Below are 22962 nucleotides of genomic sequence, written 5' to 3'. Positions count from 1 at the left end.
CTATTATGCTATATATTAAAGGGCCCAAGTATTCTTTCTAGGTAAGGTATATTATTAAAAAAAAGAAAAAATATTGTGCCACCAAAAATGTTGGTTATGAATCTGAGTGGTGAGCTTTGATGTTTGCTACCTTGGTTGTTAAACAATTTTGTCTTGATATTTGAGAGTTTCTATGGACACATTTATTTCTACTTCATCAAAAGCTAAAACTTCTGTTTTTTAAAATTCCAGCTTTTTCCCTTGATAAACCTTAGATCTGTTTTTCTCATTCTAATGTTCTTGACAACAACATGAATGTTTTCATACCAACCTCTGACCACTGATCACTGCTGCACTCTGAATAATTTCACTGATGGAAAATTATGAAAAATCTAAAATTCTTTAGTGTTTGTTGATCTGACATTAACCTTTGATTCCAATGATGTGAGCCAAACTAAGAGACTTGGTATTGATCAGATTTCCAGTATATTGATGATTTAAGCTGTATCATAGTATATCAGCATAATAAAACTGTTATATAACCAGAATAGAATGTTCTAGAGCTTAAATTTCAAGTTGAAATGGTATATGAATTAATTTCTGGTCTTTTTGACATATGTAATATTCTTCAATTTTGTTTTTAGGTAGACTTAATGCTTACATGTTTAATACTGTTGAGTAAAACAAGTACTTTACCTCATTTTGATTAAAAGGTTTTGGTATCATGAATTATGAATTTTATAAGTGATATGGTTTGGATCTGTGTTCCTACCCAAATTTCATGCTGACATGTAATTGCCAGTGTTGGAGGTGGGGCCTGGTAGGAGTTGACTGGATCATGGTGTGGTTTTCTCATGAATGGTTTAGCAGTACCCCCTTGGTACTGTCCTCATGATAGTGAGCTCTCATGATATCTGGTTGTTTAAAAGTGTGAGGCTCCTCACTCTGTCTTACTCCTGCTCTGGTCATGTGAGGTGCTTGCTTCCCCTTTGCCTTCTACCATGACTGTAAATTTTCTGAGGCCTCCCCGAAGCTGAGCAGATGCCAGCATCATGCTTCCTGTACAACCTGTGAACCATGAGGCAATTAAACCTCTTTTCTTTATAAATTACCTAGTCTCAGGTATTTCTTTACAGCAATGTGAGAATGGACTAATACAATAAGTAACCAAATGTTTTTATTAATTCTAGTAAAGAAATAAAAGCGATAGTAGAGAGAGAGAAGCAAGAAAAAAATAGGAAGAAACAACAACAACAAAAGAATGAAGAAAGAACAAAAGGAAACATCCAGCTCAATATAAAACATGGGTACTATAGCAAAACAATTTTGGGACAGACATATTCCAATTTTCAATCACTTAATAGAAACTTCTTTATCTAATATCATAATTAATGTAGACTCTTGGAAACTCATTTTGTAGCTGATGGGTAGCTCTTTTATTCATTACTGCTGTTATTTATCAGATTTCTAGAGTATTGACTGGAACATCAATAATTCAATTTCTACTGCATTAGGATTTTCTTATATTTAAATGTATCTGCTTTTAGCATTTTCCAGGCCTAAGATTGTAATGTTCTATGTTTAAAAATTCTAAAATCTTACTTGAGTGTGTGTCTAGATGCTTAAATGAATTCCTCTTTTTCTGTGTGTAAGAAAAAATTTGGACTTGCCCATAGGTGGCCAAAAAGTCTGCCTGCAAATCTGTAACACTACTATTGAAACATTGTCTTTTGTGATGTGATTGCCTCCTGCAAAAAAATATGCATAATAAATTAATTTACATCGTAATTTAGAAATAAGATAACCTATATGTTGCTGATTTCTTTTATTTTCTTTATTTTATTTTATTTTTTTGACACAGGGTCTTACTCTGTTGCCCAGGCTTCAGTGCAATGGTGCAATCACACTCACTGCAGCCTCAACCTCCCGGGCTCAAGTGATTCTCCCACCTCAGCCTCTCAAGCAGCCTCTTAAGTAGCTGGGACTACAGGTATGTGCCACATGCCCAGCTAATTTTTGTATTTTTTAGAGAATCAGGGTTTTGCCATATTGTCCAGGCTCATCTTGAACTCCTAAGCTCAAGCAATCCATCCACCTTGACCTCTCAAAGTGCTGGGATTACAGGCATAAGCCACCATGCCCAGCTTATTTTGCATATTTCTGATGATTAGACTATCAGGAAATACATCTGTTCCCTTATTTTCTTTTATTCCCAAGACTTTTAATGCTTAATGCAGTATTTACATTATTCTAAGTCCTGAGCACTATGTTCTGTTCCTTATTTTATTTATAATTGTGAAAGTTATCAAATCTTTTCTGAAATCCTGCAGAATATATATCATAAATACATAACTGTACATATTGCCTTTTAAAATTTTAGTTTGGAGCATAGTTCTTACAATAAAATTATATAATATTATGTAGCATACAATAGCTTATTTTCATGTAAAGCAAATGAAGTACAAAAGAGGCAACAATATTTTCCACACAAAATGTCTCGTAAAAATTTAATATTTTAGACCTTTCAGATAGGTTACAGGTTAACAAACTGTAGCAGAAAAATCTGATTTGTTGGAATAAATTACTTAGTTTTTTTTTTAAGTATTTCTCCTTTGTTCTTCTTCCTTGGAATATTCTTTTAATTATCATTGAAGTAAATGTTGCTAATAAGTGAATAATAACTTTAAAATGATAAATGACTTATTATATTGGAGATAGCCAAATAACATATTTTGGTTGGTTATCTAAGTGTTATAAAACTGTATGTACAAATTAAAACTTAATGCATTTAACAGCTGGCTTAAAAAGATAAGCATTTTCACCTGGACCTCCATCTATTATTGCATTGCCTGAATATTGCACATGGAAAAAAATAATTTGATACACTCTGATGTTTCCCGCATTTTGTTTTCTAGAGCAAGTGGCAAATAGATATACTTATTTAAGTGTAACAAAAAGTAGTTCCTGAGCACATATGCCCTGAGGGCTTGCAGACACAAGAAAATAAAGTACAGCTGTCACATTTCCCAGACTATTTAAAGGAAAGAAATAAGAAGTAAGCAGAAACGCCCAGAAAAAAATGCCCCTGACAACTCTGCCATCAGTCTGAGCTATTGATGAATTTTGAATTTATTTTCTCTGGGTAACTCCAGGACTAAGGATGCAAATCAGAAATACATTTTACTAAAAAAGAAACAATTTTCTCGTTTTCTACCCACTTAAAAATTTGAAGTTTTCCATACCTTTTCTTCAAAGTCTAAAAGGGGTTATTTGAAAGTATGGTGTGCATAACCAAACCATGATAGCAATATAAAAAACTATCAAAACAGCCTTTGGTCATACTTTGGCTTTCATTTTCATTTTCTTTTTCTTTTTTTTTTGAGACAGGGTCTCACATCGTTGCCCAGGCTGGAGTGCAGTGGCTCCATCTTGGCTCACTGCAACCTCCACTTCCCAGTTTTCAAATATGTATTCAATGTTGAATGAATATTAATTAATCAATTACCTACCTCAGGGTAAACACAGAAAGGTTCTGCCGGCTGTGGATGTTTGGCCAACACTATATAGCAAATTGGGTAAGAGGGGAATAGTTTTGAATCTAATTTTCAGGGCTGTCATGGTAGAAGTATGGAATTCAAGTTCTAACTCCATTTCATATTCTCCGGTGCATATGAAAAATAACACCAAGTAAAACAAACTACTGGACATGAATAGGGTCTAGTAAAAATATTTCTAAATCTGTATAAATGGGGTGATAGATAGAGGTCTAGTAATCATAATATAAACCACATGATATACAGGTTTAGAAATATTTTTAAGATAAACTACTTCAATCCATTGGAGAAAAGGTTTTAAAATCATAAAACTGAAGTGATCTTTGGTGATGATCCATTCCAGTGTGTCTTACAGTGTTTTCAGTCAATTAGCTCCAACACAGGTTTAACAAATTAGAATTTCTCAATGTGGGACTTGCAAATTGATATTTTAACAAGCTCAATAGGGTGACTCTGATACATTGACATTTGAAGACTAGTGTTTTCAGCCAAGCTTGCTGCATAGGACCTCAGAAAAGAATGAGGAGTGATAAAAATACACACATGGAACATCCCTATAGACTAACTGAAGTGGAGGGTTAAGGCAACGATGTTGATAGGTCACATGACTATTCTCACAAATAGAAGTTGGATCTTTCACTTCCTTTGTCCAGAACATTATGATGAGTTGATGGAGTTAAATCACAAGATAGACTGCTTGTATTCTAGCTTATGGGGAATAAGGCAGTGCTCTGTTGTGCCTAATCCTACTTGTAATATCTTCCAAGAATGTTTAAAATTACCAGTTGTCCATGGTTTAAAAAAAATCTACTTCACATTATGAAAACAATGGGCAGTCCCTGGCATTTTCAAATTGTCTTTCGAACATTTACTTTAAACACTCCTTAGCATTCATTAATGGTTTGTGATAGAAGTACACAAATCTCAAATTGAGTTACAATTTTCTTTACCGTTAGATCATTTTGGAGGTGGATGTGGGGTAATAAGCAGGGTGCAAATGGGTGGTAGATAACTCGGAATTTGTAAAGCTCTCAAAGAAGTAATTGAATTATTTAGTATCTAGATCATTGAGACATGTGTGTTGAAAATATCATTAAGTAGAATAGAACTTTCCCTCCTGGGATTCCCACATAATCACAAACCTCAATGGTTTTATTTGGATTACAGTATTAGAAAGATCACAAAGCACAGGAATACCTCACTGATGATAATTATTACCAGGCAGCACTAACTACTCTCAAAAATTGGCAAAAGGAGAAATAATAAAGTCTTGGAAAATCTAAAGGAAAAATACACTATGTGCCAGATAGGCATGTCTCCATTTTAATAATGTGTTTGGCACAGACAGTTCTAGAATGTTTTCTATGTGTTCTGCCCTATCATCATGTAATGTGCCAGTTCAATCAAAAACATTGGTTTTATAATTTTGTGCTACTACATATCAACAGATGAACAAAAGGCTAAAATGACCAGTTGTGTAATATAATTAAGCACATAAATATTGTTTCTCTTTTCCATGTAGGCTCAATTATGCTTTATACTATTACTATGCATATCAGTACCACAAAACAGAAACTTTTGTTTTGGTCCTTGATGGTATTAGAAGTTTATGCAGAATCCATATTTTTGCTTATAAATGCTGAGAAGTTCTAAGCTTAAACATTTGTTAATAAGCTGCCTGCAACTCTATATTCTCCTTCTTTGTCTTCTAAGAAAAACAGAGGAAAAGGTTCTTGATAACATGAAAAAGATATGCTGAAAATCCAGATATTTGTTTCATATCTTCCCTGCTTTATTTCAGGCTGATTGTAAAATACCTATAAGGATGACTCATCATTCTGCATCACAGACCATGACTAATAAACAATTAGAAAGAAGAGAGCTGGTGGGTGCATAACACGTAATTTCAAATGATGATAGACACAGATAACATTAGGTTATTGCTAGAAATAGATAATACAAATAAAGTATAAATTCAGACAAGTTGGAAGGGCTTAAGAAATGTTACCTATTACTTGTTATTATTTTGTGTTTTCTTCTTCTGTTTCTTTCTGTTTTTTCTTTTTTTTCAAAGACAGGGTCTCACACTGTCACTCAGGCTGGAATGCAGAGACACTATCATAGCTCACTGCAGTCTCAAACACCTGGGCTCAAGCAAGCCTCAGCCTCCTGAGTAGCTAAGACTGTAAGTGCACATCACCATACCCAGCTAATCCCCCCCACCCACCACCAAGCTATGGGTCTTGTTATGTTGCCTGGAATTCTGGCCTCAAGCAATTCCTCTGCCTCAGCCTTCCAAAACACTGGGATTACAGGCATGAGCCACTGTGCCCAGCCCATTTTATGGTTTTTATTTGAACATTTTCAGCAATAGGATTCAGTACATGGTTTGACCCACACTGAAAAACCAAGAACAGATACAGTAAATTATTTAACCAAATTAGACACTTCCAGAGAGATCTGGAAGGAGAAGTCAAATCCCAACATCTGTTCCATTGCTAGCTGTTTCACAAAGCAGTGAGACTGGCGGAATAGGGTTAGAGCTAAAAAGAGAATCCAGTCCAGATAACAACACTAACTTTGTAAACCTGCTCGATTGGTAACAACTTACCATATGAAACTGGGCAATTGTCTTTATGTGACCATGGTATACAACTTATGCTTCACAGCTGTATACCATTTCTGAGCCTATTTTTTATTATATTGGAAGACTAATAAATAGCTCTGGTATGTATTAGATATAAATAATATTTAAAATGCTTTAGAGCTTTAGTCTCTACCAGTAATTTTTTTTCCTTTTTTTTTAAGTCCCCCCACCCCTACCAGTGATATTTAATTAAGGAATTAAGGACCTGCATTTAGGTACTGGAGATATTGTGCAATAAGTAACAGATTTTCAATCAGAAAATTAGGGGTGAATCCTGGGTCTACCGCTTACTAGATATGTAAACTTGGACATGGTGCTAAACCAGAGTGTTAGTTTCATAAGTATGTAACTAACTATGGAGCCATTGAACAAATAAATTTTGACCCCTACATTAGAATTTTTCTTTATAAGCAGAAAAAATTCTAATCAGAATTTTAATAAAAATTTTTCTTACATAAGCATACATTTAAATATCAGGATAAAAAGCTTAAGAGGAAAATTATAATTTGGATTTGGATAAATAATGTATTTTGTTTTAAACTTTTTCCACTGTGGAATCTGATTCAAGACCTGTCAGACTTGGTCCAGGTTCACTTAACAAAATACCATAAATCTTCTTTGGACACAACTCTGAAGAATATTCGCTAGAATTGCAGACATTACAAAGCAGAATTTAGGCCATAAGTATTTGCACCACCACAGAGTGAAGATCCTTGGGTTTGAGATACCTGAGAGCCACATTATAAAGAAGCCACTGACTGGGATTGACAACAATCTAAAAATAACAATCAGTACTTGAGGACTAGATGCTTTAGAGATTTCCTTGTATTGTAACAGGGCCATGATCCAGGTAAATTTGGAGGCCATGTTATACATCATGGAAGAAGATGCTAGAATTAAAATTAAGAAACAAACAAAACTCTAAAAGTTGGAGAAGAAATGGCAGTCATGAAAAGACAAAAAAAAAAAAAGAATAGATAATTGAAACTGGAGAATGTATTAGAACATAAATTCAAAAATTAGATGCTTGATAGTTAATTCTATGAGTGGGATTGGCTTCTTGGCTATTTAAGACAGAGGAAGGATAAAGTCCTGGGGAATTATAAGCAGGATACCATTTGTTGTGTGCCCTTCTCTTTATGGGATCTGCTCAGTCCCTTTATCTTTTGATGAACAATTCTTTCTCCACAAATGCAAGCCATCTGACTAAAGCTCTGTCTCTAATGTGTTCAAATTAAAATCACATTCCAAATATAAGTGTAAACAGATTTACAGCATAGTCATAGTATTTTTTTTGCATTTCTTTGAACCTCATTGCATTCCTTATCAGTGAACGTGTTGAAGCAAAACCTGAATGATCATCCTGTTATGAACATTATAGAATCAATTCTGGTTTTGACTGATGGGAGGCTGGAATGTATGACTACTAAGATGTTGTCCAACTCTAAGATTACAAATTTTAATGCATTAAGCAATTAATTATTTTTTAACTGTATTTAAAAAATCAATGGACAGCCTTCTGTGTATCAAGTAGTAGGAACACACTGGGAATACTAGAAAAAAATATATAGCCCTCATGTTGAAGGAGGTCACAGACAAACCAATAGCAATAATACAGTGTGGTACATGCTGTGATGGTGATAAGGACGGGAAGTTGTGGAGGTACACCAACATCTCTTGCCACACTAGGAAGTCAATCAACACTGCCTGGAGGAGGGTTTGAAGGACAAGTAGGAGGTAGTCAAAGAAAGGACAAGAAGCTTCCTAGGAAGAAAGAGCCTAGATGACCAAATCCTACATTTTTGTTTTTGTTTTGTTTGTTTTTGAGACTTGGGCTAGGCAACACTTTCTAGAAAGATACCAAAATGAGCATCTTCTGTCATCTCCATAACTCCAGCCCTCACTCTGGGTCAGAGGTTCCTCTCTACTCTATGTCTCCCTCACAAGGCTGTGAGTTCCTGGGGGAAGGGCTGTGTTTAATTCATCTCTGACCTCCAGCACCAAGTACAGTGTGTGGCACAGAGTAGGCTCCACAACAAATGCTTGCTAAATAAATGAACAACAATAACAACAAAAAAAACTCATGTAAAGCACAAAATTGTTCACTATGGAACAGAAGTGAAGTGGGAAGTGTGGAAATGAGGTCGATGGCCAGGCAATGGCAGAATTGTAAAGGGATGTGGTGAGCCATGCCTGTACTCTGTCCTGAAGGCCATGGATGCCCATGAAAGATGGAGAGAAGAAAATGGTACACTCGAGCTTAGTTTTTAGGATGATTGATCCAGCAGTGGTATGGAAAGTAAATTGGAAGAAGACATGACTAAGGATAGAAACATTTCTCAGAGACAGTTGTTTGAAAGGAACTGGGCCTGAGCTATGGCAGTGTGAGTGGGACTGAAACAAGGGGCAAGATTCTATGTTCAAAAAAATTAATTAATTAAAACAAAACCTAATCCTCAAATTAATACAGTCTAATAAACTTAACAGACTGTTTCATCAATTAAAGTTACAGTATTTATCTATCATCTATTTACATGTATCTGTTTTGAAAAGAATGATAAAATATCATGTTTCATACAATTTTGATGGGTATTGACATTATTATGTTTTGAATTCAGTTTGTGGTCCAGTCACACATGATGTCCAGAAGAGTTCCTTTTCATTAAAATTTGTGCTGATGCCAGGCATGGTGGCTCATGCCTGTAATCTCAGCACTTTGGGAGGCTGAGGTGGGAGGATTGCTTAAGCAACAGAGAACCTAAATGACCGAAGCACTGGGCCTGATATAAAGGTGGTAGTCAATAAATGATTATTGAATTATATACTAGAAAGCAAAATAAATAAATTGATGGGTTGATAATGATCTATAATGAGCATGTATCAGGCCTTCATTTAATTTTAAGATCATTATCAATCCATCAATTAATTTATGTTGGTTTCTAGTATCTTATTCAATGATCATTTATTGAATACCAGGTTTATATCAGGAATGCTGTTAGGCATTAGGAAAATGATGATGATTAAAGATATAGACTCTGACCATAAACTTCTTACACTGTATTCAGAAAGGCAGATGTGTTTGAAAAAACATACATTATAACACAGTAAATGCAATAATAGAGGATAACATAGGTACTACATGAATAAAAACCTTCTGAGTCATACATATTTAAAAAGAAAAATGGATGGATGCAAAACATTTGTATTATATGCATTTTAAAGTATACTAACCTACTACATCTGTGGAGCATCAACAATCTAGTTAATTATGTTAAATACTAGTTTTTCTCCAGAGAAAGGTAAATATTAGTCATATATAAGTAACGTATGAGTCATATAAAGCATAGTCATTTCTTTTCTTTTCTTTCTTTTTTCTGGGGAGGGATTTGGGGCAGGCTGCTTGTGTTGTGCTGTGCCCACTGCAGCTGTAATTGTGATTCAGAGGAATTCTAAGTTGAAAGTAGCCTTATTCACCATATCGGTTGAGTTGGGCCAAAAGGAAGCATCCAGAGAATACTTGTCATCTGAAATTCCCTTGCAACCCAAGTTTGATCCAACTGGATCAGCCTTCATACACTGTTTGACTTCTCTCTTTGAGCAGATTTATCTTAGTGTGCCCCAGAGTGAATTCTATAAATCAGGTCAATTTCCATGGCATGCGACTTGTATTCTGTCAAACTTCTGGAGGGGTATGATGGGACATACATTTGCTAAATCATCCAGGCCTGAAATGCATACAATTCATTTACATTTATGAGATGTTAAAAGAATGAGCTAGAAAAAATATTCAAGTACTTAAATTGCCACAATAATTAATTTTTCTTCAAAGACAAATATTCCAATCTTATTTGGAAAAGTCTTAATAGATGTGGCAATATTATGTGGTGGGCCTGTAGGCAAAATACTTAGATATAAAAATAGACCCATCATATGCAAGTTAGGTAAATAGGACTTAGCCAAGAGTGAATTTAAAAAAATTATTTAGAACACAAAAAAGATTAAGTTAATATTAAAATAAAACAAATTTTAGAAAAATCACAAAAACTTTAAGGAGACGTATTAATTTTTTAATACAAGTGTATTAAAAAATTAACTTTCTATTAAACCTATGTTTAACATTTCATCATAACCATCACAATAATAAAGGATAGCAATTTTATATTTTAGTCACAGTAGTAAGTGTGGAGAAAAAGGGACCAGTGAGGTTGATGTTTAGGTTAGAAGTATTACTGGTAACAGCATCCCTAAAAGGGCCACTGTGGACTGATGGCTCCCATCTTTTCTTTTCCTATCTTACCTCATGTCATCTCATCTTATCTCATCTCATCTTATCTTATTTCATCTTATCTTATTTTATTTTACCCTATCTCATCTCACCTTATCTTGTCTTATCTCATCAAGATAGAGTCTCAGTCTGTTGCCCAGGCTGGAGTTCAGTGATGTGATCCTGGCTCACTGCAACCTCTGACTCCTGGGTTCAAACGCTTCTTGTTCCTCAGCCTCCCGAGTAGCTGGTATTACAGGTACCCGCCACCACACCCAGCTAATTTTTGTATTTTTATTAGAGACAGGGTTTCACCATATTGGCCAGGGTGGTCTTGAATTCCTGACATCAAGTGATCTGCCCACCTTGGCCTCCCAAAGTGCTGGGATTACAGGTAAGAGCCACCACACCCAGCCAGAACTGCTCCTTTTCTTTCTGGGATTCCAGATGAGCTGAGAAAAGCAGAATATAGCAGCAGCACACTTGCTTGTAGAGAACACTATTCAGGTAGGTTCTGAGCTTTCATTTGGCATTCTGTGATTTTTAGACTTTTAATGTATAATTCAAAAAATTCACCTGACGAAGCTCTACAGGATCCTATACAAGCTGGGAAGTCTTTGTAGGCTCTTAAGCATGGTAGATCCTGGATGCCAGAAACAATAATTGCAGGATAGGCTTGTCATTATTTAAACTATCGTGGAGAAAATAAAGTTAGAAGGTTTTTCTGTGTGATTTCCATGTACAAATATTTTGAACTATGTAATACAGTTACTCAGCTCTGCCATGAGAAGATTACATTAAAAATATACATTGTTATGTTACTTCCCTATAGTATTTCAATGAAGAATTTCCCTGTCCTCATGTTTCAGTCAAATCTTACAGTGTATATTTAAATAATCCATAGATGTATGTATATGGATATTGTATATCAGTGTGCATATGCAATGTATTATCTTATGCTGCTATATTTTCAATTCTGTTACTTATAAGTGTGTGTGTATATATATATAATATACATGTATATAACATTATATTATACTATAATTTTCAATTCCCCTTGCTTTTAAAATAAAGTTCTCTCCTGAATTCTCACACTCCAAAAACAGGACTCACTCCAATTGTAAACACATGCCAAAAAGGAACACACAAGCTCAAAACAAAAAGGCTTACACATTGCTTCCCAGTAGGAAGAACTTTCTAGTGCCACAGCAGTCTGTCTGTGTTAGAAAAAGGTCTTTTTTGATTGTGTTGGCCCTTTACTTTTTATTCAGGATTGATTACTACTGGATCTTTCCTAGAGCTCTGTTCACAACGGTTGTAAATGACTCAAGCTTTGGCACTCCCTCACTGAAGTATTTGCTTTAGTGAATTCTAAATTTCTCTGACAGAGACTACAACTGTCTCAGAATCAAACTGCCTTCTGTAGTAATTACTGAGCACATGGTACAACTAGAGTCCTTGACATTCATTAGAAAAGTGCAGAGGGTGGGTGATAAAAGAAAAGAGTAAAAATCTCAAGAAATTACTAGGTTTAAGTAAAATCATCACACTGCTTAGGAAGAACGATTTGACAGAGACACTCAGAAGGAATCAATCTCTGAGTTCAGCCACAATGGGGTGTTGTTGGCTACTTAATCTCACATAGAAGAAAACATCAAACTGTCTTTGCTTACATGCTTGTAGGAAAGGCCAGTTTTCTTCCCTTTGAAATACTCTCTGATGTCATGAGAATTCTATTAAATGGCCACCTACTCTCAAAGAGAAAATGAGTTTTAACTTTCAGGGAAAAACCAGTGATCACACACTTACTGCAATGCAGTATTTTCACAAACACCCAAGCATTCTGCAGTCACAGGAAACAGAAACTCAATTATAGAATTATTTAGCAGATAAACTGATTTTGTAGAATATTTATCCAACGGAACAGCTTTCATGCAACACTGCAACACACTATATTCCTTTCATGTAAACCAGGTGCACTGCTACCCTCCACGTAAATAGTAATATTTATAGATATCCAAATAAACAGTATGGATGGAGCAAATACAAAATATCATGTCAGGACTATATATGGTTATTTGTAAGTTTATCAAAACATCACAGTTTTTTAAACATTTTTGCAAAAGTATCAACTCAGGGTTTTTTTCTTCTATTATACTTTTACTCTTTATTTTTCCTTAAAAGGGCATATATCCTTCTTCAGTACAAAAATGAGTTTTTAATTGGCCATGCCAATTTGTCTTTTTATAATAAATTTTGGAAACTCATTAAAGTACAAATATTTATTTTTTCCATAATGAGGCTTTCTACATTAATTAATCAATTGATTCCTTTAATAAGAAGTTACTGAAGAAACCAAGAATGGCAATAGACACTATGCTTTTGAAGTCATTATCATTTTGGAAACAATGAGTATTTCTATAAGGAGAGTTATGTAAAATATCTGATTTATTATTTTCTTTCTCTTTTAGAGTCAGAGGTCTTGCTGTGTCACCCAGGCTGGAGTGTAGTGGCATGATCATAGCTCTCTCAAGCTTCTTCCAACTCCTGGGCTCAAGCAATCCTCCCATCTCAGCCTCCCAAGTAGCCGGGACTACAGGCAGGTGCTACCTTCCTAGCTAATTTTTATGTTTATCTTTTGTGAGATGAGATGAGGTCTCGCTATGTTGCCCAAGCAAAATGCTTGCTTTCTCTATTATTGTAAGAATTAAGTTCGATAAACTGGTGTATTTAATACATTTACTATTTTAACATGATATTGAAGTTACAATCCACACTCATCTCTGTGGTATAACTGACATCTATTTTTGCCACAGCTTGAGCTACTTGATCTGAGTATTCAAATATATTAATTTGTAGACAGATTTTCCCTTGGTATAACAGAGACTGCTAACCATTGACCAAAATCTTTTTTCCCTTTTCTTTGAGCATATAGCTAGAGTACATTTCTTAACTTCCCTTGAGATTAGGTGTGTCCAAATGACTGAGTTCAAACCAATGGCAGGTGAACAGAAAGAAGTGCTGTATACACTTCCAAGATCACCTAATGTACAGCTGCCTTTTGCTCCTCCTTGGTCTTTTCCTTTCCACTCACTGGATGAAGAAAATGACAAAGCAAAGCCACACATGGAAGAAGCCTGGACCCTGGCTGACTACGAAGAGGACAAACAACGTTTTAACTGGAACACCGAACCTGGACTGTTGGGTGAGCAAGAAACAAAGTTACAACACACTTCTAGATCTGTTTGTTACAGCAATAAGCTAATCCTTTTGGTTTGAAGAAAAGTATAATGAGATTTTCCAAAAAATAGATGAGACTAATAGAAGTAGCAGGATTAAATGCAACATTTAAGTCACTGTCCCCAATTTATTGCCTGCACAGCAAATCTTGACAGCAACTAGAACACCCTGTGGGAGGTGGAGTGGGAGAAGTGAGAGAGCAAACTTGAGGAAAGAATTTCCTGCAGCTCTTCCTGAATTTCTCTCTTCATGCCCTTCTCTGGTGTGGCTGGAGCAAAGATGGCCCAGCTTCTGGGTTGGTCTTTTTGTGACAGCTACTTTCTGGCCAACGTGCAGACAGAATGTGCAAACACATTCAGGGAATCTTAGGACAGCTTCATGTTTGCCAAAAGCAAAGTGAAAGCCCTCCTTTTCCTGATATGGTAAAAAACAGACGCCCTGCAAAGGGTCTACGTCTTGTCTTTCTAGGTACTCTTCATTTGCCCTCATTGTTGTCACCTTTCTTTAGAGGAATGGGTGGCCCTCATTTTGTTAATTTATTTATTCTTTAACATATCTTTTCCTGCCTCCTCCAAAATGTTGTCAAATATCCCCTCATGGTCTCACAATTCCAGCTCATTCTTACTCCTTTTCTTACTTTCTGACTACAAACCTAGTCTTTTTTCCTACCCAAAACAAACCCCCTTCCCTACCACACGAAAGGATGATAAACAGTAACCATAACCATAAAATCTATTTTGTAAATCTGCTATCTCAAGGCTACAGTTTATTTCTTTTCACCTCTTTAATCCATTTATTTATCACCTACTCATTCTTTTACTCATAACTTAGTAACAACTATTAACAACAATTTATTAAATATTGTTTTGTTTAAAATCGAATAACATGGTTTTGGAAGGGGTGAAACTTTTGCCTTTGAGACTTCACCAACTGGATGGGAATAATGACACGCCAAGATGATTTTTCTATAGTGCAGATATATTTAAAAGGCTACAGATGCCCCTTATTGCCTAAAGGCACAATTAATACCACTTTTTTAGGACTGGAGAAAAAGCTTCACAGAAGGAATGGCATTTGAATTGAACAGACATAGGCTTTTGGAAGGCAGACGAGGGGAACACGGGTATTTAGATGGGGTAACAGAAATAACAAAGGTGATTGTAACATGAGAGAAACATGGCATACAAAAATAAATAATTAAATTGAGGAAGCAACAAGTCACCTGCTGAGGTTAGAATGAAGAAAAGGCAATTGAGTAGAAAGGAAAGACTGGAGATTGTCCAGAAACAGCTGCTTTGACCTGTTCTAAATGGCATTTAATATGTTTGGAGCTTTAGACTGTAGGAAAATTTGAAGTAGGAAAAAGAAATGATCTGATATACACTGAAAATTACACAGTGACAGCATGGAGGAGAGTCAGTTTATAAAGAAGTCAGGAAGAGGGAAACTAATCAAAGGCCATTGAAAGGTTCTGGTAGATGCCCTTGGCTGAGAGAGTAAGAGTGAGGAAGAGGATGGCTCAGGTTTCTGAGATACTTCAGAATCTGTTGCCTGGCCAGATTTAGGAATTAAAGCAAGAGGATTAAACAATAGATTATTGGATTTCTACTTGGATATCTTGATGGATAGCAATGGAGATACATTAAAACTTTGGGTGCCAGGAAGAGCACAGAGGGACATGTGTGTTTGTGATGCCTGACAACAGCATATCTGGATGGGCATGGCCAGAGCATGGTAGAAAGTTTGTGTTTGGTGGTCTGAGGACTGGAGTTGAAGACAGAGACTTTGTAGTTAATGTTGTTTTCCTGTCTCTTAATAGTCACTGAGAACCTATTAAGCACGAAATATGATACTTTTTTGTTGTTCGTTCTTTCTTCTTGACTTAAATATCATTTTCTGTAATAACAACCTTGGTTCATGATAGGCATGATTCCTTCTTCTAAATATCCTTCTAATTTTTCTCTGTTTCTCCACTTCTCCCCACCAATGTGAATGTTCCCTAATGTTCTTTGCTCTTTTCTGGCATTATTATCTTCTCCATGGCTCTTCACTCCAAATAGTTCAGATACTGGATATTTAGATGAGTACCTAGTCCATAATTGCAGTCCTGACTGTTATCCTCATCTACAGATTTCTTTTCCACTCAATTTCTTGTCCACTGCCACATATTGAAGGTGTAAATAAATATTAGTGATGCAAATCTCCAATCTTCTTTTGCTTCAGAATCTACTGTCTAATTCATTCTACACATCTTTGCCAGTGTAATCAAACTTCCTAACTCAAGTTTGATCACATCATTGCTCTGCCAGAAATCGTGTTGCCTACGGAATCCCCACTATGTAATGAATAAAGTGCATGCCCCCAGGTTAGGTTTTATAGCATCTCCACAATCCTATTTCAATTTACCCCTTTTGACTCAACTCAGTCTCCTACCTTACATAATCCAATTAAAATGGACTTGCTGTTTCTTTTAACACATGTTGCAGTTTCATGCTTCTACACAATTCCTTGCTTGGATTTCTCATGCTTTATAGAACAGAGACTTGAACAAGGTAGGATTAAAATATTTTTTAATGAGTAAATAGAAAGATCTTTGCTTCATCACGTACTCTTTTCTGTCTTGTAAAATGACAATTGGCTCGAAAATAAGTTTATATATTTGGTTACATATTTCAGTGAGAATTAGGCAGGTATTATGCTGAGGTTAGATTATGACCATTAAGAAAAATGTTTCCTTGTTAACTACTTTTTTTTTTTTTTTTTTTTTTTTTTTTTTGCCAACAACAGAAGCCTGAGGGACAAAAGGGGAACAGGCCAAACATACCACTTCTGGGAAAATGGCCAGTACCTCCTCAGGAACAGCCAGGTCCACATGACAGTAGCTGAAGGGTCTGCCTGCAAAGTTCCTCATATCACACTCTATCCTCAAATTAAAATTGGTTTCAATGACCATGGGACTGAGGTTTTAAAGCGTCCCAAACTCATAATCACATTCATGCCAAATTTTGTAGAAGAGTGGTCTTTGGAACTATGTGTACTGAAATGTTGGTTTAAGTTGTGCATGTAAACACACAGACATCCACATACCGCACATCTCTTGCTAAGTTCACATTTTTCATATTGCATCAAAGGGACAGGACAGACAGATGAATGCATCTTATAAGCAGTTTTATTTTTACAGGAAAATGTGGCAAGCTAAAGGCTGAATGCTAACTTTGCACCTGAAATGCTTCCTTAAGCTGCTTGTTCTGTCTCTAGATTTGTCTGTGATAGTCATTTTGCTTTCCATCTATTCTCTCTCTTTTTTTTTTTTTTTTTGTAGCTCCCTTCAATCTTGAAAAATGCTACTTTCTAGCCCAAGGGGCAAAGAGAGCTTGAATAAGACTTTTAAGGGCTTATAAACATCCTCAGTTTCTGAGCACCAACCAATATGGAAGACCCTTGATCAGTATAGTAATCGGGTTTTCATGAGTTGACAACCATAAAATATACATAAGTATGTGAAGAAGAAGGAAAAAATAGTATGTAGTGAACACTCCCTAAAGTATCAATTACACAAAAGCCACAGTCAAGAAGTCCTTTATCCATTTGTCTTTCCCTTGGAGGCTGGCTATACTCCCTGCTCTTCTAATCTCTTAATATCCTACTCTTTGGCTCTTTATACAACAACGAAATTCAATAAAGGGGAATTTTGTGGAAGGTTAGACTTAGGGTATAAATAAACTGTACCACGAGATTTTTAATAGCTTTTGAGACTCCATTTCACTGATTATTCTTCCTTCTTCCCACCCATAGGTATAGGATCCTGGCAACTATATATGTACCACCTGGTCTATTCCATTGATCACAGCTTATTAACCAAGCAGCTTGGGTCATTAAAAATTAATATACTGCTTGAAGGTGGCATTCATGAGAAACCACACTTGAGAGTTGTGCTTGTGTAATGGGCAGTAGGGAAATCCAGTCTCTATGTAAAGAGTTATCTATAGTCATCTTGAATTAAAGAGAGCTACAGAGGAATCGGGCTGAGGAGCCCCAGAGAGACTGGGAGAATGGTGGCCTTAGTTCCTGGCTGATGTTTAGTTCCTGATTCTAGACCCTCATAAGATCTGTTTCTGAGCCCTTGGATTATGAGGTCCCTCAGCAACCATAAAATAATCTTCCCTATTCTGCTTAAGCAAAGTGACTTACACTCATAGCCAGTAAAAGAACTAATTGCATAGTAACCATGCCTGGACCACCATTTTTAAAAATTCGAAGCATTAGAAAAAGTGTTCATCAGCACCGTTTTTTTTTTCTTTTCTTATCTCCATTTGGTCAAACTGTTAAAAGACAAGACTTAGTAACAGCCCCCTCCTAATAAGAACTAGAGCCTTTTGAAGCAGGTGGTGCCCACCTCTGCCTACAGAATTCCAGCCCAAACAATCTGCCCAGAATTACTGAGAAATCAGTAGAATGTGCTGATGACTCAGCCTGTTAAGTAGGAGGGCTGTTATTGTTATTTTAACTCCTGCCAGAGTATGTGAGCAATTCTCCCTCTTTCTGTCTCTAGTTAACCATGAGAGATCCCTCTTCAAAACCTCACTCCTGGAATAAGTTCTTGTTCAATAAGAGCCAGAGTAGCTTGAGATCTGGATATGACTGCCAGCTGAGAGTACACAATAGGATAGGCTTTTATAATGGAAGCATCTGATATCCTAATTTACCAATAGAATTTATTTTTAGAATGCTTAATCTGCCTTTAGAATTATTCACACAGAGTGCCACGGAGTGGAGTTGAATGCTGATAAAGTAGTAATCAGTGCAAGTCAAAGTATTTATTTTCAGAGAGGATGGTGAAAATACCAGGTTTTCTTTCTCATTTCCTTAAATGTTGGGGTATTGTGGTTCTACTGTTTGTCTTTCTCTTGCCAAATGTTCTCAATGATATAAACACTCATCAAGTGCTTCTCCTAGGAATATTATAAAAATAAAACAACAACAACAACAACAACAAAAACCCAGCCTATTTTACAGAAAATTGTCTTAAAGGATAAACTTTGCTCATCTATGAATGATGAAAAGATATAAATCTATTCTGAAGAGAAAGTAAAATCTAAACTATGTTGAATGTGGTAAATCTTAGTATTATTATTTAGTTAAAAGACTGCAAGGAATAATAAATATTTTCTGCTCTTCAACTGGCTTTCTCATCCAGCTAATTAGTTCCTGATTTGTCTATGTGCATCTTTCTTTCTTTTGGTATTATACATTATGGCTTGAAATTATAAATCAGCTAAGTAAAGTTTCTCATAATGCTATAAAATCATGAGTCAAAAACATGAAAGTGCTTTAGCATTGCAGATGTGATGGCCTCTGTTGAAACAAACCAAAGGAATCCTTAAAAGGGCAACGACTATCACTGTTGTGCATTAAGGGTACTCTGTGTGCAGAGCATCTACCTACATTGTTCCATGGTAACCCTTGCATACCTAGTCATCCCTTTAGCAAGTGAGGGTCCATCCACCAGGATAGGTGGTAGTTCTAGGGACTGGTAATACAGCTCTGAACATCATAGTCTCTGCCCTCCATGAGAGGAGATCATGTTGAGATGATGTAGGTAAAAGATGCCAGTATATGTAGCATCTTGTTGGCCATTGTAGGAGTGTGGGATTTATTTTTGACTATTACAGGCAGTCATTGGTGGATTATGCATAGGAGAGTCATATCAATTGATTAAGATGTTTTTAAAAGATAATTCTGACTTCCATGTGAACAATAGACTGTAGAAGAACAAGACTGAGTACAGGGGATTATGATAGTAGTAAACATGAGAGACAGTGGATGTGAATGATATAGGTAGAGATGATAAGGCATGATAAGATCCTGGACAGGCATGAGCTTGGTACTGTAATTATCTACTCTGAGTCTTAAAGAGATTAAATCATGCCTTTAACAGGTGGTGGTTGTTAGAAACAAACAAACTTTCAGAGTTGCTAACCACTGCACTGTAATATTTAAGGTTTTTGTGTGAAAAATAGCTCACTGCAACCTCCGCCTCCCCGGTTCAAGTGATTCTCCTTCTTCAGCCTCCCGAGTAGCTGGGATTACAGGCGTGTGCCGCCATGGCTGGCTAATTTTTGTATTTTTAGTAGAGATGGGGGTTTCACCATGTTGGTCAGGATAGTTTCAAACTCCTGACCTTGTGATCTGTCTGCCTCGGCCTCCCAAAGTGCTGGGATTACAGGCATGAGTCACCGTGCCCAGCCGAAAAATATGTGAATTCTACATAAGTTAGCAAGACTCAAACTTCAAATTTAGAAGTACATGTGTTAGGATAGACGTATTCAACTCTAAATTTTCATGGAATATGAGAATTAGTAATATTAGCAAATGATTGCAAAGATTTTGTCATTTGCAAAACATTTTCACTCCTATTATCCTATCCAGTTTAATTGAATTTGCATGGCTAGGTAATTTCAAAGGTAATCACCTGGTAAGCAGTATAAGGATATCACAGCAAAATAAAAATGTCTAATTAAATAGTCACATTTAGTGGTATCACTAAATTAATTAATAGACTGTTTCTCATTTTAGTTACTGTGTCTTCCTTGCTTTCCTAACATTGGCCCTCAACTCACATAAAAGGATCCCAATAAATATTAGTGGCATGAATAAAATTTCTACATATGTGACAAACAGATTAGGTTTTTCCAATTTATTTTCTGGTAGGCAGAATAGCTTCAGAGCCTGAAAGGGATGAGTTTGCATGTAGGCTCTGCAATCATTATATGATCTTGAGTAAGTTACCTGAGGTATTTGGGCCTTATTTTCCTCCTGTGCAAAATGGTAATGCATTTTTGACCTAAGAGACATATAAAATCTCATATTTACTTACTCATATTTGCCCAGAAAGGTCAGTCTTCTCTTCCTCTTCCTCCCCCAACTTTGACAAAATAATTTATTTCCCTCAGAAAATAAAAGTTGGGAGAGAGTCTATGTCTAACTATTTCACTACCACATACTAACCTTAAACAAATTCTAAAATTAGCTATAGTGTTAGAAAAAATTTTGAAAAAAAAAATCTTTTCTTTTTTAGTTTCTTCCATTATTTTCTAGGAGAATATGATCAACTAACACGGGCCAGACAAAGATATTTCACTTTTAAGTATCTTAAATTCCAAAGGTAGTAATTTATACTGTATTTGGGAATAGTAAGTATTTCATGTATAGGGAGATAAAACAGATTCTAATTATTGTGTTATAGCAAAAGAATGAAAATCATGAGTCCCATTAAATTAGTAAGATCCTAACAAACCAAATAAAAAATGTTTTTCTAGTTGAAAAAAATAAAACATAAGCAGGATTGGCATGATACTATCTATTAAAAAGTTTGAATTCATTATACATAAATCCCAAATAAGCTTTGCAAGCCATGCTTAAAACATTTTAACATTAAACCTTTAAAATGCTGAAAGTTATTTAGAAATAATAATTAATAATACTAAGCACCAGAAGATTAAAACATTAAAATGAGTCAACTTTATAACAGAAGGTGTCAACCAGATCTTCATCCGTCGATATCAAAGAATCTCTACATACAGTATTGGGTAAAGATGGGCTGCAAAAGTATATCTACAGTGTGATGCCCTTTATGTAAACTTTTAAAATGTTAATAATTGTTCAACATTTGTTTCTTACACATGTCATAGCAGTGTTAGAACACACACAGGAAGGTTATATGATCTTTAGGGTTTTGACATCTCTGGAAGAATGGAAGAAACTAAAAAGGAAGCAAGAAGAGCTTTGATGACTTCTGTGATAGTTTATTTTTTTAGACAAGATTTTAATATAGCTGCATGTTAGCATTTGTTTAATCTGTGTGGTGGATACTTAGGTATTTGCTGTAATATATATACTTTTTTGAGACAGAGTCTTGCACTGTCACCTGGGCTGGAGTACAATGGTGTGATCTCAGCCACTGCAACCTCCACCTCCCAGGTTCAAGAGATACTCCTGCCTCAGCCTCCCCAGTAGCTGGGATTATAGGTGCCCATCACCACACCTGGCTGATTTTTTGTATTTTTAGTAGAGATGGGGTTTCACTATATTGGCCAGGCTGATCTCGAACTCCTGACCTCATGATCTGCCCACCTTGGCCTCCCAAAGTGCTGGGATTACAGGTGTGAGCCACTGCACCCGGCCTATAATATTTTTTTATATTTTGCTTTGAACATCTTATAAATTTTCTTGCTTAAAAACAAATAATAAAAACAAGAAAGTGAATACTGCTGTGGCCAATTTAAGATTATATATTCAGTACTTCTAATTTAAAAAAACTAAATTGAAATATATTTCCTAGAATAAGAAATCATTCATTTATAATCTTTCCATAATTTTATTATGCTTTTATCATAGGAATTTTGGGTTTAAAGAAAGATATAAAATAAAGGAAAATATTGTTTCTGCTTGTAACTGAGCTAAAGCATATATATTCCTTTATTTACTCATGCGAAAATTTTGTGAGGAACAAATGCAAACATAAAAGTTTACCTGTTATGCATTTACAGCTCGTTCAGTAAACGCACTGTTATTTTTATTCCATAAATTTTGATAAAAACTACTCAAAATGTAGGAAAGTCTGATTGCTAGACATTTCTACCACAACATGAAACTACTCTCCTAATAACAGCTGGGGCTGGTGTTCTGTCCAGTGCCTGCTTCCAGAGCCATGTATGCAATCTCAGGTGAATCCCTGCATCCACCTGCCTCTCTCTCTGCCTCATGCCCCTAATCTATAAAATGGGGATGATCCCCATATCTACCTCATAGAGCTGTTGTAAGAAGTAAATGAATTGATTTATGCAAATTAAGTCATGTAGGATCATGCTTGGCATGTAACAGGTACTGAAGAAATACTGTTGGCATTGTCAACCAAGGAAGGAGAGACAGGCTGAATTCAATCCTGATTTAAGAGAAGGGGCTTGTCATTTTCTTACTATCAAGTCAACTCAACACTATGAAGTGCTGTTTTAATAACACTGAATTTATTAGCTATAACTATTCAAATATTAGAAATAACTATTTATAAGTTATTTCTCCATTACTAAAATGAATTGTTACTTATTTAAAGATTTTAAAAAACAAAAGGTTAGCAAAGAGTTATTTTTCACAATTGTGGGTAACTCTTTCAGAGTAGAGAGAGTCTTACCTATTCAAGGAAGTGGTAAAATATAAAGTTCGTTGTGTCGTGTTCTCAAAGGGTTGATAATATTTTCTGGCTTCTTTCTGTTAAAAGA

At 35.6% G+C, this 22962-nt stretch overlaps 1 protein-coding gene across 13 annotated transcripts in view; it reads right to left on the bottom strand.

The window, feature by feature from the left end:
* MAP2 (microtubule associated protein 2) overlaps positions 1–22962 on the bottom strand; it is a 310603-nt gene that overhangs the window by 87212 nt on the left and 200429 nt on the right. For all 13 annotated transcript variants that reach the window (XM_030803699.1, XM_030803700.1, XM_030803701.1 and 10 more), the window contains one exon: positions 22875–22951. The gene's annotated coding sequence lies outside the window, so the exon portion shown is untranslated. The remainder of the gene's footprint in view (positions 1–22874; positions 22952–22962) is intronic.

This window comes from Nomascus leucogenys, chromosome 22a (assembly GCF_006542625.1).
Source record: "Nomascus leucogenys isolate Asia chromosome 22a, Asia_NLE_v1, whole genome shotgun sequence".
NCBI classification, from domain to species: domain Eukaryota; kingdom Metazoa; phylum Chordata; class Mammalia; order Primates; family Hylobatidae; genus Nomascus; species Nomascus leucogenys.
The sequence above is the reverse complement of the archived record's forward strand: the minus strand, read 5'-3'. Positions and strand labels throughout refer to the sequence as shown.